Genomic DNA, 20,320 nt, shown 5'->3' with positions numbered 1-20,320 from the left:
CCAGTGGCACCGAACCCTTCTGATGTCACAGACTGGTGCATGCTGGGCATGTGACATCAGAAGGTAGTGGTGCCACCGGATGAGGTACTAGTCCTCCCTACTGGCTTTTAAATTTACCAATGCAGAAATTTAGGACCTGGATTAATGGTTTAGCATTGTGAAATACCTTTTCATAGATAAATAGGGCATTTTATATACAACCATAAAGATCAGACCAAAATGAGGGACAAATGAGAAGGAAAGAGGGATAGAGGGACTTTGTTCCAAATCAGGGACAGTCCCTTGAAATTGAGGGGCAGTTGGGAGCTATGCCTAATATTTAAATTAGCCAATTTTTGCAATAAAATGTTTTGCACTGTCATGTCACCCTGGTAAATTTCTCCCTATGTTGAACTGCCTGGTACTCTATTGAGAATATGAGGCCTAGTATATGCCCTACCAAGCCCAAAAACTAGTAAGAATATCTGGCCTAACAACCAGCCTACCAAGACCACAATTTAGAGTGAAACTGAGGACACAAATATAGCCTACCTGGCTACCTATCCCACATGCCTAGTTGGAGTATGAAGCCTACCCAGGCCACATCTTCAGTCTAGAATACCATAAAACAAACCATAAAAACTCAACTGAAAAACATTCTCAAGTCTTGAATACTCTATATAACCCGTTTAGTAGGACAGGAACATCTTTTTAAACTCTTTTTAATTTTTTCTTCCTGCTCCAATATACATGTGTACTATTATCAAGTTTACATGCTTTTATGAAGAATGAAATGGAAAAATAAACACAAAGAAAGATATAAAAAGATAATACAAAAAAAAAAAAAAAAAACGCTATATTATAAAAGAATATGTTTAAATGAAGAAAAATAAATAAGATACCTGCCATTTATTCATCAGGTAACTTTCTACTTTAAAGAGTCACTAAACCCACATTATAAAAAACTATCAATAAATGCTGTATTACATGCTGTTCATACTCACTCAGTCATTATGAGATTTGTTTTCTGTATTCTACAAAAGCTTGGTTGATCCTACTGCTCTCTATCCCCACCTTTTGTTCATGTCTCTGAATTCAGCTATGGATTTTGCAGCTGTTGAGGACTGTCTGCACATGCTCAGTTTTCAGTAAGTTTCTATGCTGAGAATTCCCCCCCATGTCATCTGTGCAGCCCATGTGACTACATCACACACATGTGGGTGTATACATGTATATAAGAAAAAGAGAGAAAGGAGGCGCAAACACCTAGTGCATTACCCGTGGTCACTGTCAAGAATTTTAATAAAATGCCAAATGCATACTCACAGACATAAAGATAATAAAAGCGTGTTACAAGAATCCACCATACATGAACAGGAACATGTCCTTGAAGTCAGGACCGCTAACACGTTTCAGGAGTCAAGCCCCCTTCCTCAGAGCTTCCTCTACATGTGGGTGTATACACAGTGACAAATGACAGCCCACTCGCTCCTTCCTCCTCAATGCCCACTAACCAGCTAAACACAATCGGGATATTACATGTACATTAATAGTGGCTTCACCTCCCTCTTATTCTAAGACACAGGCTGGAGGGGCGTGACACAGCCTGTGACTGGCAGAAATTTGCCCACACCATGTTATTTTCATAAAATAATAATGATTTTTTATTTTAAATATATATTTGTATGCTAATTTAAAACAGTTTATTGATATTGTTTGGTTATTTTTACTCTGTATTATATATATTTTTTTAACACGTGACCAGCAGCAGAGGACTAGAAGCTCCTTCTGCCTATAGAGCTGGGTCATGTGACAGCTGTAAATCAATTAGGAAAAAAGATACTTTTTTTTTATTAAAATAATTACAGTGCCATCACCAATATATAGAAATAGAAGGGGCAATGTAAATTAAACAGTATTACTTTAAGGCTAGGTTCACACTGGTTTGAACAATAGAACCCAGCAATGAAGGGGCAATGTACAAACCCGATTCCAAAAAAGTTGGCACACTGTACAAATTGTGAGTAAAAAAGGAATGGACTAATTTACAAATCTCATAAACTTATATTTTATTCACAATATAATATAGATAACATATCAAATGTTGAAAGTGAGACATTTTGAAATGTCATGCCAAATATTGGCTCATTGTGGATTTCATGAGAGCTACACATTCCAAAAAAGTTGGGACAGGTAGCAATAAGAAGCCGAAAAAGTTAAATGTACATGTAAGGAACAGCTGGAGGACCAATTTGCAACTTATTAGGTCATTTGGCAACATGATTGGGTATAAAAAGAGCCTCTCAGAGTGGCAGTGTCTCTCAGAAGTCAGGATGGGCAGAGGATCACCAATTTCCCCAATGCTGCAGTGAAAAATAGCGGAGCAATATCAGAAAGGGGTTTCTCAGAGAAAAATTGAAAAGAGTTTGAAGTTATCATCATCTACAGTGCATAATATCATCCAAAGATTCAGAAAATCTGGAACAATCTCTGTGCATAAGGGTCAAGGCCAGAAAACCATACTGGATGGCAGTGATCTTCGGGCTCTTAGACGGCACTGCATCACATACAGGGATGCTACTGTAATTGAAATCACAACATGGGCTCAGGAATACTTCCAGAAAACATTGTCGGTGAACACAATCCACCGTGCCATTCGTCGTTGCACACTAAAACTCTATAGGCCAAAAAAGAAGCCATATCTAAACATGATCCAAAATCACAGGCGTTTTCTCTGGGCCAAGGCTCATTTAAAATGGACTGTGGCATGGTGGAAAACTGTTCTGTGGTCAGACGAATCAAAATTTGAAGTTCTTTTTGGAAAACTGGGACGCCATGTCATCCAGACTAAAGAGGAATAGGACAACCCAAGTTGTTATCAGCGCTCAGTTCAGAAGCCTACATGTCTGATGGTATGGGGTTGCATGAGTGCGTGTGGCATGGGCAGTTTACACATCTGGAAAGGCACCATCAATGCTGAAAGGTATATCCAAGTTCTAGAACAACATATGCTCCCATCCAGACGTCGTGTCTTTCAGAGAAGACTTGGCATTTTCCAACATGACAATGCCAGACCACATACTGCATCAATTACAACATCATGGCTGCGTAGAAGAAGGATCTGGGTACTGAAATGGCCAGCTTGCAGTCCAGATCTTTAACCCATAGAAAACATTTGGCGCATCATAAAGAGGAAAATGCGACAAAGAAGACCTAAGACAGTTGAGCAACTAGAAGCCTGTATTAGACAAGAATGGGACAATATTCCTATTCCTAAACTTGAGCAACTTGTCCCCTCAGTCCCCAGACATTTGAAGACTGTTATAAAAAGAAGAGGGGATGCCACACAGTGGTAAACATGGCCTTGTCCCAACTTTTTTGAGATGTGTTGATGCCATGAAATTTAAAATCAACATATTTTTTCCTTAAAATGATAAATGTTTTCAGTTTAAACATTTGATATGTCATCTATGTTCTATTCTGAATAAAATATTGAAATTTGAGACTTCCACATCATTGCATTCTGTTTTTATTCACAATTTGTACAGTGTCCCAACTTTTTTGGAATCGGGTTTGTAAATTAAACAGTATTAATTTAAGGCTAGGTTCACACTGGCTTGCACAATAAAACACAGTGCTTTGGCACGCAAGCTAGCATTGTGTTGGCTCTGGCAAGGAGCAGTGTGATGCTCATTTCAGTGCATCACACTGCTTGTTTTTTATTTTTTTATTTTTTTTTTATTTCAAGTGTCCCATAGGGGTTTATCTACTAAAGCTGGGGAGTGCAAAATCAGGCTTACTTCTGCATAGAAACCTTCCAGGCTTCCAGGTTTTATTGCCAAAGCATTATTGAACAAGCTGAGGTTAGAAGCTGATTGGTTGCTATGCAGAAGTAAGCCTGATTTTGCACTCGCAAACTTTAGTAAATAAACCCCATAGTGACACTTTGTTCATGTCACTGCAGGACAGCATGATGCATTGAACTGTGCTGCAAGTAACCTGCGGTGCCATCAAGTGTGGAAAAAAGCAGAAATGTTGCAATTTTCTGTACAGCAATGCACCACATATGACATAAGTGGGGTGAACAGGGCACTTAGAAAACAATTGTTTTCTATGTGCCCTAGTGGTGGCCAATGTTTATTCAGTACATAAAAAATGCAGATCACTACACATACTGTAGTGAGAACAAGGACTTGAAAATTCTCATGTACACAGTACATTTGCACATTGAAAAACAGTGACAATGAAGCTGATATAGAAAAGCACGCTTAGGTTCTGTTCAGTACACCATATAATGAAAATACAAGGAGTAAGTTGGGGGAAAAAAAATTGTTCTTTTGATATAAATTGTAAAGAGAGGGGGCCAATAAACAGGGCAAAAGTATAAATAAAACTACAATCTAAACAGGGTAATATACTGTATTTAAAGTTATCTTAGTATAGCTTATGCAGTAAACCAAGGTAAGTGCACCAGTCACCCTATGGGTAAACAAGCATCATTAGTATTCAGAAAAACTGGTGAATGTATAAACATTTTACAGAACGTAATTGAACATTGCATTGACTGAATGGGTTAGTACGAGAGTCTCTTTTTAAAAATCTGAATGGATAGGCTAAAAACATTCAGTAAATACTAGAACATGATTTCCTAAAACTGTGTTACAACTGGACAGTGTTCTAACCTTTACTTAAATTCTGAAGTCTGACTCTCTAACAGGAACTCATTAGCATAAAATAAAGGATAGGTAAACCCCAAAACAGAAATGTAACATATCAAAGCTTACCATTTACTTAGATGTGCCGGCTGTGTTAATTTTCATTTTTCAGGATAAGAACATTTTCAGCAAGTACAGAAAATATCTGTTGATTCTGCAAGAAATGCAATGTTCTTCCCATTTCCTGAAAGCCTATCTGAAAGCAAAAACAATCTTTTTTGGAAAAAAACAAAACAATCTTACCTTTCAATACATTCTTTTGTAGACTTTACTTTCCTTTCACCACTTAAAGGCGAAGAATAATGGAAAACCTGTTTGTAGTACAAATCAAGAAAGAAGCCAGAGTAGCTACGATGACCATAGATCATAGATATAGTGCAGTGTTTCTCAACCTTTTTACCTTCGAGGAACCCCTGGAAAAAGTGTGAGATCTCGGGGAACCCCTGAAATCATTTTGATATCTACAGCTCACGGAACATTGATGTGATCAGCGAGCTGTAGATATAACAATTATTCTTAGAAATAGCATTAACCCTTTCACTGCCAGGCCCTGTGCTCCAGTTTTTGGTGGCCAGACCATTTTTTCAATTTTTCAAATGCATTTTTAATTTATTTATTCATTTATGTATTGTAGCAGAGTGTCCCAGAGAGAGCCAGGAAAAGTCCTGTTCGGGGTTTATACATCACCCAGGCATCTCTCCTATACCTTTAGGGATCTCTGAGCCATGATCCAGTTCGGATCTTGGCCCTCTTCACCAGGCCAATTTAATCACACCTGAGACAAACAGCAGGGCTCTCTCAGCCTGGGAACACAAGACAACGTTTTGTCTATGAGAGCGGAAGGTCAGTAAAACTACCTGTGTCTGTCTTTGGAAGCTGACAAGCTGTAGGCTTGCTCAGTCTGGGTTAGTTAGGGACTACATTGTGTGTAGTAAGCGCCGGGACACGGCTAGGATTTTGTTTATTATTAGTATTCCTGTTTGTTTTCCTTAAAGCACTGTACAGCACCTGTTTATTGTATATAGCACCAATAAACACCGCACTGTTTGTCACTACATCAGAGGATTTGGTATCTGTGCCTTAAAGACTGCTCATCCCAGGGGGTTTTGCACCCGCTACCTGTTCCCCAGCTTACATATGGTGGAGGCCTGCGGGCACTGGTAGTAAGTTACTACTTAAAGGGCCAGTACCTGGAGTGACTAAACATGGAGGAAATCCTCAAACAGTTGGTGGTCTCCAACGCTGCACAGCAGCAATCCAACGCTGCACAGCAACGAGCAAACGCTGCACAACAGCAAGCAAACTCTTTGCTTCAACAACAGATTGGTGTTATACAGGAAAAAACACAGCAAGCAAACTCTTTGCTTCAAAAACAGATTGGTGTTGTACAGGAAAAAACGCAGCAAGCAAACTCTTTGCTTCAACAACAGATTGGTGCTGTACAAAATCAAACCCAGTTGATGTTTGAAAAACTGGCAAGTGCTGCAGAAGCAGACAGAAAGGTGCTGGTTGAGGTGGTGCAGACACTTACACAGGAGCCTGCTGTGAAATCAGAAACAGTTAGAGACCGCTCCTCAGTCATCCATGTTGGTCACTTCCTGTCCAAGATGACTGCTGATGATGACCCAGAGGCCTTTCTGGTTACATTTGAGAGAACCGCTGAGAGGGAAGGCTGGCCCAAAACCCAGTGGGCAGGATTGATCGCTCCCTTACTTACTGGGGAATTGCAGAAGGCCTATTACGATTTGGAGTCCGTGGATGCAGGAGAGTATGAAAAGGTCAAGCAGGAAATCCTGGCGCGTCTCGGTGTCAACTTGGCCGTTCGAGCCCAGCGGGTCAACAGCTTGGCCTTCCGAGATAAGAGGCCCCCAAGATCACAGATGTTTGACCTAATCCACCTGGCGTGAAAATGGCTACAGCCGGAGTCCTTGTCTGGGCCACAAATAGTGGAGCGTGTAGTCATGGATCGGTTCCTGAGGTCATTACCAACACCTTTGCAGAAGTAGGTGAGTCAAGGAGACCCCAAGTCGGCAGACAACCTGGTGGAGCTTGTTGAGAGGTACTATGCTGCAGAGAACCTGGTCACCACCCCTACAGCCGCACGGACTTTCCACCCAAAGCCACGGTCTCCCCAGACAACCGGTAAGACTGTTCCAGGGGAAGTGGGTGGTCAGCATGGCAAGGAGACAGGGGGGAGGATTTTTGGTGCCAGAGCTGAAGTTTGGCGTCCCGAACAAGGGAAGCCACTGCCTGTCAACAAACCTAACTGGGGTAACATCAGGTGTTTCCGTTGCCAGGAACTGGGACATGTTGCAGCAAACTGTCCATTGACAGATGAACCCATGCAGTGTGATATGTCTCAGAGAAGGCAGTCTATGTTTGCTGCTGTTTCATGCGCTGCGGCGCCAGGTGTAGGAAAACACATATGCCAAATGACTGTTAATGATAAGCCTATTGCAGCCTTGCTGGACTCGGGAAGTCTAGTGACTTTGGTTAAAGCAGAAAAGGTTGAAAATGTGAAATTAAATGCAAAAAAAGTTGCTGTGATCTGTGTACATGGTGATACTCGGGAGTATCCTATAGCGACTGTTCGCTTTGAAACTGATTTAGGTACGGTGACCCATCCGGTCGGACTTGTGCCCCACTTAGTGCATGAGGCCATCATTGGTAGAGACTTCCCTAAGTTTTGGGAACTGTGGGACCGTCCCGATTCGGTCACAGTAACTGACTCAGTGGTGGAGCCAGAACCCCTGGCCATCACCGACAATGTGGGTTTAAGGGATCCCTCTCAAGGTTCCCCGGATTTTCCTTTCTCTGTTATGGCAGGAGAACTGGAACTGGAGGAGCCTGAGGAAGTCCCCACAGTCAGTCAAGGTGGACAACCTTCTGCTGACCCTGAGGGTACATTGGAGTTTGCTGATCTTAATGTACACAAGGAAAACTTTGGTACCGAGCAGAAAAAAGACCCTACCCTTGCCAGGGCCTGGGAGAATGTAGTAACGGTTAATGATATACCTGGCGAACCAGGGGACAGGCCCTGTTATCCTTTTTTCAGCAGCAATGAGGATTTATTGTATCGTGTATATAAAAAGAACGATGAAATTGTTGAACAGTTGGTGGTCCCTAAGCCTTACAGACGAGTGGTGCTGGAATTGGCTCATGGACACTTACTGGGAGGTCATTTAGGGGTTGAAAAAACCACTGACAGGGTGTTACGCAGGTTTTACTGGCCGGGGATACAGAAAGATATTGACAATTATTGTCAATCTTGTCCTGTATGTCAGATGTCAGCCCCACTACCCCACTTCCGCAGTCCTTTAGTCCTCTTACCCATTATTAAAGTGCCCTTTGAGAGGATCGCCATGGATGGATTATGCTACCCATTACCCCGAGGCAGTTCCCTTACGCACTGCATCCGCTAAGAACATTGCTAAAGAGTTGTTCATGGTGTTCAGTCGCGTTGGGGTCCCTAAGGAGATCCTTACGGACCAGGGCACCCCATTTATGTAATGAATAACTAAAGAATTGGGCAAGTTATTTAAGGTGACCCAGTTGCGAACCTCCGTATACCACCCTCAAACTGATGGCCTTGTAGAACGCTTCAATAAAACCTTAAAGAGTATGTTAAAAAAAGTTGTGGACAAGGATGGAAAAAACTGGGACTTCTTGATTCCGTACTTGATGTTCGCCATCAGGAGTGTACCCCAGTCCTCTACGGGATGCTCTCCTTTTGAATTGCTTTATGGGAGACACCCTTGGGGACTTTTAGACATAGCCAAGGAAACCTGGGAGGGGGAGCAGACACCCCACAAAAGTGTCATTGAGCACATCGCTCAAATGCAGGACAGGATTGCAGCGATCATGCCTATGGTAAAGGAACACTTACTGCAGGCCCAGGCAGCCCAACAGAGAATATACAACAGGGGAGCCCGACTCCGTGTCTTCTCACCTGGTGACAGGGTCCTGGTGTTAGTTCCCACTGTCGAGAGCAAGTTCCTAGCTAAGTGGCAGGGCCCCTTCGAAGTATTGGAAAGAGTTGGGGAGGTCAATTATAAAGTGCATCAACCAGGAAAAAGGAAGCCAGAGCAGATTTACCATATTAATCTGTTAAAGCCCTGGAAGGATAGGCTGGCCTTAACTGCGAGGTCCGTCCCTGTGACTTCTAGGGTTACTGAGTCCCCTCTGGTCACTGAGGTCACGGTTCCAGACACCCTGTCTTATTCAAAAAAAAAGAAGCTAGAGAGTTCCTGATAAGGAATAGAGAGAAATTTTCGGAGTTACCTGGTACGACTTCAGCAGTTCAGCATGATATTGTTACTGAACCTGGGGTCCGTGTCAAGCTCAAACCGTACCGAATTCCCGAAGCGAGGAGAAAGGACATTAGTGATGAAGTAAAAAGGATGTTGGAGCTAGATGTCATTGAGGAATCCAATAGTGACTGGTCTAGCCCCATCGTTTTAGTCCCAAAACCTGATGGTACTTGGAGATTCTGTAACGACTTCAGAAAACTGAATGCAGTGACAAAGTTTGACACATACCCAATGCCCAGAGTGGACGAACTTATAGACAGACTTGGCAAAGCCCGCTATCTAACTACTTTAGACTTGACCAAAGGATATTGGCAAATACCCCTGACTGGTAGCGCCAAAGAAAAGACTGCGTTTGTTACCCTAGAGGGTTTGTTTCAGTATAAAAAAATGCCTTTTGGGTTGCAAAATGCCCCTGCGACATTTCAGAGGGCCATGGACAGGACCCTAAGACCACACCGACAGTATGCAGCTGCCTATCTGGACGATATAGTGGTACATAGCACTGACTGGGAGTCTCACTTGCCTCGTGTACAGGCAGTTCTGGATTCCCTCTTCAAGGAAGGTTTTACAGCAAACCCAAAAAAATGTGCCATTGGTTTAGAGGAAGCCAGGTATTTGGGCTACACTATTGGTCGTGGAGTCATTAAACCTCAGTTAAACAAAGTAGAAGCCATCCAAGAATGGCCACGTCCTGCAAACAAGAAGCAGGTCAGAGCCTTTCTTGGAATTGCAGGGTACTATAGGAGGTTTATCCCGAATTTTGCAACTCTAGCTGCCCCACTGACCGACCTTACTAGAGGGAAAGAATCAGTAATGGTGAAATGGTCCTCAATAGTAGAGGAGTCTTTCCAAGTCTTAAAGAAGGCTCTTTGTGCACAGCCAGTGTTGTACTCCCCTGACTTCTCCAAGGATTTCTTGGTTCAGACGGATGCGTCTGATGTAGGTATTGGGGCCGTATTGTCACAGGTACACAATGGGGAAGAACACCCTGTAGTGTACCTGAGCAGAAAGCTTAATGAACAGGAGAGAAAGTATGCAGTCATTGAAAAGGAATGTTTAGCCATAAAGTGGGCCTTGGACGCACTAAGGTACTATCTGTTAGGGCGTCAGTTTGATTTGATAACTGACCATGCTCCTCTGAAATGGATGGCCCAAAAGAAGGAGACTAATAGACGGGTGAACCGGTGGTTTTTGGCTCTACAAGATTACTCCTTCACTGTAAAACACAGGCCAGGTGTTGAGATGGGGAATGTAGATGCCCTGTCCCGTGTTCACTCCTGTTTGGCCACAGGTGTTCCAACCCTGGGGTTGAAACAAGGGGGGGGATATGTAGCAGAGTGTCCCAGAGAGAGCCAGGAAAAGTCCTGTTCGGGGTTTATACATCACCCAGGCATCTCTCCTATACCTTTAGGGATCTCTGAGCCATGATCCAGTTCGGATCTTGGCCCTCTTCACCAGGCCAATTTAATCTCACCTGAGACAAACAGCAGGGCTCTCTCAGCCTGGGAACACAAGACAATGTTTTGTCTATGAGAGTGGAAGGTCAGTAAAACTACCTGTGTCTGTCTTTGGAAGCTGACAAGCTGTAGGCTTGCTCAGTCTGGGTTAGTTAGGGACTACATTGTGTGTAGTAAGCGCCGGGACACGGCTAGGATTTTGTTTATTATTAGTATTCCTGTTTGTTTTCCTTAAAGCACTGTACAGCACCTGTTTATAAACTTGTATATAGCACCAATAAACACTGCACTGTTTGTCACTACATCAGAGGATTTGGTATCTGTGCCTTAAAGACTGCTCATCCCAGGGGGTTTTGCACCCGCTACCTGTTCCCCAGATTACAGTATATACAGTATATCAATTTGTATTAATTGTATTTATAGTATAGTCACTGCACTTTATATGCACAGGTGTTTTTACCCACCTATCTAACCTTCCATTTGCAATGGGCTATTTATAGGATAGCATTGCACCCAACACCACTGGTTTGTTTTTTAGTACTTACAAAGTTTTTGCACAAGTTTAATTTAGAGCACTCATTTGTAGCAATTGATGTGTTGTGGAAGAAGGTACATTGTTACTTTCTTCCAATATTTTGTAAGCTGCAAAAATGCCCGGAATATTGCTTGAATTCCCGGAATGCTGCTTGAATGACTGATTTCCCACCATACCCTCCTCTCTCATCCCTTTTGAGTGATGTCACACTTTCACATGCAGGCACCTGGGATGGAGGGGAGGGGCGGCTGTGATTGGCATGGGACAGTGATGTCCCATGCCAACGGGGCAGAACGCCAGGGCCTGGTCACAAGTGCGATCTTTGCGACCCTGCTAGTTCTGCCACTGGGTGAAATACTCTGCAGTGTCATGGGATGGGTGGAATGATCTGCAGTGTATCATGGGATAGTTGTAATACTCTGAAGTGTATCATGTGATGGGTGGAATGCTCTGCAGTGTTAAGGGAATGGTGGAAAACTTTGTAGTGTATCATGAGATATCAATATCAAAATCAAATGGGATAGAACCTTGAGAACAAAGAACACAGAGGAAAAATGGGAGTGCTTTAAGAGCATACTAAACAAAGGGATTAGCCAGTGCATTCCAAAGGGGAATACATTTAAAAGAGCAAAAGTAAACCCTGGGTGGCTAAACTCCAACATAAAAATGCATATTGTGACGAGACCAATCAAGCCACTGGGCATTGGAGAAGCCTGGTTGCTTGCCTCCTGCAATGTGACTATGGACCCTCTCATCAGCCCATGCTAAACGTAAACCCCATGGCGATTTGACTGTGTTTGTGGCATCTGAGTGCTGTTTGGATATGTTGAGCGCTCAGATCCAGGCTATCTGGGGATGGGTTGAATGTGTGGGTTCTGTTCAGTAGACTGGGAGTTATGCATTTTTGTGTCTTTTTGTGTTTCTTTAACCATGTGGCTAATGGAGTCTTGCCTCTATCCTGGAAGCTAAACCTTATTCCTGTAAACTTTAAGGCACAGGAAGTGCACTCCTAATATGGTCATTCCAGGAAGTCCAATGAGGAGACGGACTGTCTGAGGTGGCTCTCCATTCACCTATTGTCGGGTGTGCTAATGAACTTGCCTGCTGTCTGCTAAGAGATGTATTGACACTCAGAGTAATGTGTATTGACGGCTCGTTAGGGAACCATTGTTCTGTGTCTGGCTATTGTGTACATTGATTACCCCCTGGGGGCTTCTGTCTCATTGCACATGGCAGTCCTTCTGGTCAAGCTATCTGACTAATCACTGCTGACTCATTTTCAAGCCCTCATTTGCATGGCTGGAGAGGACCTTATGGGGAACTGCAGGTACTGTGCAATTGACCAATGGGAAAGCGGTTGTTGGGGGAAGGATGTTCCAAATTCTGTATAAAAGTGTGCTGCGTTCTTCCAATAAATGTTGTTCCTGTTTTAACCTCAACGCGGAGCCTTGTGTCGTTATTGGGGGGATTTATTGTATGCTGTTCCAGTTTGACTGCTAGGAGTGTAAACCCTTCATATGGTTTTTCCTATTCAGCTGTATGCAGCATTCATAAGGTGCCAGCTACACTGTTTGCATCATTCCTTGGTTTCCAGTTCGGGAGTTTGGTGTCCTGCAAGTAGCTGTGCCTGTAGCTCTGGAAGGGGAAGATCTCCTAAACGGTTTTAACCCTTTTGTGTCCGGGGTGCCGTACACATATTAATGCTAAAGAAAAGGCCTTCAAAAAATACAAGACTGAGGGGTCATTGGCAGCATTCAAGCATTACAAAGAGTGCAATAAGAAATGTAAATCGAAATCAAGGCAGCAAAGATAGAACACGAGAGACATATAGCGGAAGAGGGCACTCAGCAGTGCTAGCTTGTATGGCAGATACACAAACAGCAGGAAGAAGCACAGCATCGGGTACGCAGGCTCCGCCCCCTATACGCGTGACGTCTGAGCTTCAACAGCATTAACTTCTTCAGTAGGGGAGTTTCCTCACTGTTGGTTAATTAGACATAGGTTTGAATTTTGGGGTAAATATTTAATTTTTTAGTCCATCTTTATTGATTTTTACTGATTTGTAATAAATGTTTTATGTGATGGCTGTATCTATTTAATAATATTTTATCCTGTTTTTAGTGGTGATTATTTATGGTTTTTAGATGTTCTTATTAATGTAATGTATTTATTGATGTAAATGTATTTTTTATGTAATGTATGGCACAGGGAGAATTGCAGCTCAGGTACGTGGTCTCCGGATTATACACCTTCCGATTATCATTATGGGTTAATCAATATGCACCTAATATATACCAAATCCTAGATTTAGCCCCACTATGTATTGCCGTATGGTGACATCCTGTTGCAGGGTTTGTGGTTCCGGTGTCCCGTGGCTGGGTTAGTCTTGGGGGGCGGGCTTGACGTGTAATAGCCAATCAGGTCTGGTTCTAGAGGAGGCTTGGCCTTCTTAATGCAAGGCTCGATACGCAGACTCCACCCCTACTGAAGAAGTCAATGCTGTTGAAGCTCAGACGTCACGGGTATAGGGGGCGGAGCCTGCGTACCCGACGCCACGCTTCTTTCTGCTGTTCATGTATCTGCCATACAAGCTAGCACTGCTGTGTGCTCCCTAAATGTGAGTACAGTCACTATACATCAATAAAATTGTGGGATACTTTACAGAGAGCACTAGATCTTTTCTTTATTTGTCCCCTTGCATATGCCTTATTTTACAATCTGGAGGTGAGAGGCTGGAGAGAGCCCCCCTGGTCTGTGTCTCCATTGCTGATTAATGCTGTTGCTGACCCGTTTGGGTCTTGAGCTGAGGTGAGAGACCATTTCACTTGGTGAAGGGATTCACACATTGTGGTGGTTTTTTGGATTTCTTTGAACACCTTGGATACTTGCATTATTTGATGGACACTTTTATGGACACTCTTTTACGGATTACATAGCACTTGTCACTGATTAAGCACTGGTATTGCTTTTTATTCACGTTATTATTGTGTATTTTAGTATCTGGCACATCACTTCTTATTTGTTTATATTTTGGGATTGTGACGTGTGGACACAATTTAGTGTATGCTGCCGGATTCCTTATTTTCATTTGCACTTTATTGTATATTATATTTATTTATATGGTTTTTCACTAATCACTATTGGATTGCGCTGATAGTTTTCGTTTTTTATTTTTTCTTCTGGATTGGGAGGTCCGCAGGTGGGCCTCTAGGTCATTGGTGGCAGTGATTGGGAGAGCCGCTTGTACCTGCCCAGTCCGGAGTCAGATATAGGAAGGTGATCGCCCCGCATGCTCACGCCCTCCGTAGAAGTCCTTGATGACGAAACATGTAAGGGCATGAGCACGTGGTCACCTTGGAAACTGGCGTCTGATGTCACACCCGGAACTCATTCGCTTCAGGTTCCGAGCGGCGAGTCAGCACAGTCGGGGGTTGTTTCGCAGGACGCAGGTCTTCTTTTCATTTGATACATGCTATTATTGGATTGCATTGATGTGAGTGCATATGGAACGGGGAAGGGGATCATTTTATTAAATAAACTGTAGCTTTACTGTATCATGCTATGGGTACCTCTCTCTGATTTACATGCTATTACACATCAAACGGAGCGCATGGGCTTTGGAGTCATTAGTTCTGTGGAGATTGGAGGATCCTTAACAGAGTGACAGACTTACTTTCCTTGGCGGGGCAAGCTCATATGTGTTTCAAAGGCTCCATTAATTCCATCTTTTGGTGAGTGTCCATTACCACGGGGGATTCACGCTGGTGTGGTGAAGGTGGTCCAGTTAGTTTTGATACTGCATCGTGGTGAAGAAAGATACAGCTTGATGCATTTATGAACTTTATAAGAACTTTATTTTCATGGATGTACTCACTATGAGTGTGGTTGTCATTTACACCATCTAGCACTTCCAGCATTATGGACTGTACTTATAAGTATATTTTTAAGGTCATGCAAGCGCTGCTAGTGTAATTGTAGCACTTAAAGCCAACAAAATACTGGCATGTATAAAAAAGGGGATTCACTCCAGAAATAGAATATTCTCCCACTCTACAAGACTCTGGTCCGGCCACATCTGGAGTATGCCATTCAGTTCTGGGCACCGGTCCTCAGAAAGGATGTGCTGGAACTGGAGAGAGTCCAGAGAAGGGCAACAAAATTAATTAGGGGAATGGAGGACATCAGCTATGAGGAAAGACTACAAGCATTGAACTTATTTTCTCTGGAGAAGAGACGCTTGAGGGGGAATATGATATCAATGTACAAATACTGTACTGGTGATGACTCTAGCATAAGGAACAAACTTTTCAGAGAAAGGGAATACAATAAGACGTGTGGCCACTTACTAAAACTAGAGGAAAAACAGTTTAACCTTAAAATACGTAAGGGGTTCTTTACTGTCAGAGCAGTAAGGATGTGGAATTCTCTTCCACAAGCAGTGGTATCAGCAGGGAGCATCAATAGTTTCAAAATAGCTTAAAGCCTTAAAGACCACAACATAAAGGGGTATACAATGTACGGTTAACAGCAAACACACACACACATCATAGGTTGAACTGGATTGACTGATGTCTTTTTTCAACCTCACAAACTATGTAACTATGTAACTATATGAGATAGTATTAATGCTCTGCAATGTATCATGGGATGGGTGGAATGCTCTGCAGTGTTAGAGGATGGGTGGAATGCTCTGCATTGTATCAGGGGATGGGTGGAATTCTCTGCAGTGTCAAGGGATGGATGGATTGCTCTGCAGTGTGTCATGTGATTAGTGGAATGTTCTGCAGTGCATCATGGGATGAGTTGAATACTCTGCAGTGTGGCATGGGATAGGTGAAATGCTCTGCAGTGTGTCATGGGATGAGTGGAATGCTCTGCAGTAACATGGGATGGGTGGAATGCTCTGCAGTAACATGGGATGGATGGAACCCTCTGCAAGGTGTTATGGGATGGGTGGAATGCTCTGTATTGTTTCATGGGATGGGTGGAATACTCTGCAGTTAGTTATGTGATAGGTTTAAATACTTTGCAGTGTGTCAAATGATGGGTGGATTGCTTGACACACATACAGTATACACACATACAAACAGATATAAAAACATACACACAATCACACACACCAACACACACAATCATGCTCAGACACAAGCACACACACACAATCACACACACTATTTACACACTCATATACACACATAATCACACAAACACAGACACGCACACATGTATATATATATATATATATATACAGCCTTTCAAAAAATCAGCAGTACAGTACCTTCCATCACACAGTCGGGTTCTGCACTGTAGGGGGAGGGAGAGAGCACAGCACTCGGAAAGACCCCTCCCCCTCCTTTGCTTTTAGTTTGCTGTCTGACGGATCTCTTAGTGCTGATGAGGGAGTTTGATCTGATAGCCTCTCTCTACGAGCCGCACAACCCCTGCGACCCCTGTAGCTACGCCACTCACTCCAAGACAAAAAGTGTGTTTTTGCAGGATTGAATGAATGCAGTCATAACATCGAAGGACAGGAAAGGTGCAAAATACTTCATATTTGCTTTTATTTCAATCAGTCCTGCAAGAATATTATAACATTTCAGATATATTTTTTTAGTTAACCTTCCAACATAATTCTATGCTAAAATCTTATGAATATATTCAAATATAAAAAATATTTTAAAAACATTCTGAACATTTCAAAATAAAACAACCATTGCCATTACCTATGAGAATGTGGCTCCAAAGACCTGTTTAACAACTTGCTGCCCACCCGCCCGCAATGTACTGCAGGCAAAGCATCGCTGACTACTTCTGTGTTTAGGGAGAACGCATGCGATATCACTCTAAAAAAAAAACCCTGTTCAGACAGATTTTGTTGAGGGATTAAGATAGCATCGCTTAGTCCGTTCTTGCGTAGGCTCCCATTAGATATATGGCTATTCCATCATACAATACAGTGTAGAATTAGTAGTGTATTATATCATGTTAGCCATCATTTAATGCAGAAAGATGGAGTTGAAATGATACCCTTTAATGACTAACTTAGGTTAAAAGTTAATAAAGATGCAAGCTCTTGGGATGCCTTAGATCCCTTATCAGTCTTTAATCAATACGAAAGGATCTGAGACATTCTGAAAACTTCCATCTTTGATCACTTTAATTATAAAAATAAAAGGTATCACCTAAATTCCACACTTTCTGCATATATGACTATTCAAATAAAAATGGATCTAAATGCAGTGAACTCAGGCTGTTTAAATTAAGGATTTTCATAGCTAACATTAATCTTAATTAATGCAGTAGTCTGGTATAAATATTGAAATTATGTAATAAGACTATTAGACTTACCTGGAAAGCTGAAATACAGCATATTACCTAAATGTTATTTTAATTATTAGAAGTAAAAAATGAAAAGACACCATTGATTTTATGAGGAAAATATAGTGCCTTATGTGGAGTGTGTGACAAAATTAAAAACAGGAATAAATAGCTCAAGTTGATAACAGAAAACTCCTTTTCATAATATCCTTTGCACTTCAGATTAAGCATATTAATCAGGTGATATAGCAAAATATGAGGACAAAACACATGCAGAAGAAAGCCTTAAGATTAACTCTAGATTTACATCTATGCAGTTGTGGTTGATGTGGTTTTCAGGTGCGTTTTGCGGTGTGTTTTGTGCTTTTTTTCTCTTTACAAACTGTGTATAACTGGTTGTTAAGGAGCAGGCCAGAAAGCCATTCTTAACAACCGATGAGTCATCAGCTGTCAGTGGACTTCCCCCCCTGACAGCTGAATGTAAAAACAAGCATTGCTGGCAATCAAAAATCGGCAAGAAAGTCCCCCCCCCCCCAATCCATAATAGGCCCTTTGGGTCTAAAATGGATTTTGAGGGGAACATCACAACATTTTTAAAAAAAAAATTGTGTAGGGTCTTCCCTAAAATTTGTACCAGACCCTTATCCGAGTATGCAGCCCGGCAGGTCAGGAAAGGGAAGGGCCCCCCTCCTGAGCCATATCAGGCCACATTCCCTCAACATGAGGGATGACTCCACCCCCGCTGACAAAGTCCCGTTGGACGTAATGCCGCATACGGGAGGTGGAGTCGCATCCGTCTGACGTCACCTGCTGCTGTCTCAATCGTGTGTGTGGCTGGCTGCCGCTGTGCAGAGCCCACAACGCTGATGTACTATACGCATGATTGATGTGCCTATTTTTATCGTCCAAATGTAAGTGCAATCCATTAAAGCTAGTGTTATAATACAGTCTACACTTAGAGGTCCCGCTTTCTTCTTTTACATTCATCCTATGGAATTTGGTGTATCTGATATATTGCATTGCCTGGTCCATAGATGCTAGAGGATATATACCTGCAATCACACCTCAGAGACCTGGTTCCAGCTGATAACAGTGGATGATTCTACTTATACTGCGCTACCTGACCTTCTGGTGAAACAGGGGTCAAAGTATGAGGTGAGGGCATTGGTGTGCTTTCTGGTGGAGGGAGATCACTGGATGGAGTTGTTGCTTTCTACACTTTTCAGCACCATAGGTGGACCTAAGGGCCTTTGAAAACTATTTTTGGGACTTTCCTATATGACTTATTTATATGATATTATGTAGGATTTGCGCTGCACCATTGCTTTTGTTATATTCTGTCTGGGATTTTGCTGTGTGTCCTGGGTCGGTGTCCAGCTAGCATCTCCATTTGTATGTACGTATTTTATACCTGTCTGCGTTGATTGTTTTTCCTTTATTTATATTGCTTGTAAAACAAAAAAAAAAAAAAAAAGTGGGTTCTGACCACATTCAAATGTAATAAAATATGAATTTTTAAGGTCAAAGCTTTGGTATACTAACCACATGTTGACTTGAGACAAAACTACCAAATAATTTTCATAAGGAGCTTTTTTTAATACAATAAAATAAAGAGTAATGGAGGAAATTAGGAGTTTTATATTGAATGAGTCTTGTAGCTAAAATAAATAAGACAATTTGATATGAATGACTAGCTTGTACTCATCTTGGGCCTAATGTACAATAGAAACATATAGGTATTAGTAGATTAAACGAAAATATACTTTTAGAATGCGATTGAATTATCATTTTTGAAAAATCAGACATTTCTTGCTGAAGTATGCAAAGGTCTACTTGGTATGGTTGACTAGTAGAGTTGAGCGAACACCTGGATGTCCGGGTTCAGCGGGTTCAGCCGGACTTGAAAAAAATGTCTGGGTTCGTGACCCGTACTTAACCCGAACTTTACCCCGATCCCGAACCCCATTGAAGTCAATGGAGACCCAAACTTTTGAGCACTAAAATGGCTCTAAAACAAACATGGAAAGGGCTAGAGGGCTGCAAATGGCAGCAAAATCATCTTAAGAGCATGGCAAGTGCTCTGCAAACAAATGTGGATAGGGAAATAACTTAAAATAACATAAAAAACAGAAAATAAAAAATAATCATCTTGAATGATGTAGGAGGAGGACGAGGCCCATATGGAGTAGGAGGTTGAGGTGGCGGAGGATACTGTTTTTTTTATTTTTTTTTATTTCATTTTAATTAGGTTACACCCCAAAAGAGCGAGAAAGATCAAAAATACAACAATGGCTGGGTAAGGCCGGTATACATGTCTATTCTGCACAAGGTACGGACAAGTCCTGTGGGATCCATGCCTGGTTCATTTTAATAAATGTGAGCTTGTCCACATTGGCTCTGGACAGGCGGCTGCGCTTTTCTGTGATAAAGCCCTCAGCCATGCTAAATACACGTTCAGATAATACACTGGCTGCAGGGCAGGCCAGCACCTCCAAGGTGTAAAGGGCAAGCTCAGGCCATGTACCCAATTTGGAGACCCAGAAGTTGAAGGGGGCCATAATTCACGGTGGATGGCAACACTATGAGTATGGCACCAAGGACACTGCACTTCCTACACACGTTTTTACACCTGCCTCTAGGGCCGGGCCTTTTGTTCAGGAGTCAGGACCAGAGGAATTTTTTATTACTGGCCGAAGGGCCTGACATAGTATTGCAACGTGGCACTAACCTTGCACTTCTCCACTATCCCTTTCCCCACTCTTATGTGTTGTGTGTCTCACGTTTTGTGTTTTTTAATGTGGCGGTACACTTTATTTTGCACAGCGTGATTACTAGGGTGTAGGTCCTTGGGCCTGTCCCTGAAAGTCTTGGGAGGAGGTGGATATGGCCTTCTGGCTTGGTTCGCCCTCTCTCATGGGGTCTCTCTTCGGGAGAGCCCCACCTAGTACTTGGGGTGGTCTGTTCCAGCAGACCTCCTAAATAATGGGGCTGCCTGGTTTCGACCAG

Source organism: Pelophylax lessonae, assembly GCF_965119305.1.
Source record: "Pelophylax lessonae genome assembly, chromosome: 4".
Taxonomy (NCBI): domain Eukaryota; kingdom Metazoa; phylum Chordata; class Amphibia; order Anura; family Ranidae; genus Pelophylax; species Pelophylax lessonae.
The sequence above is the reverse complement of the archived record's forward strand: the minus strand, read 5'-3'. Positions refer to the sequence as shown.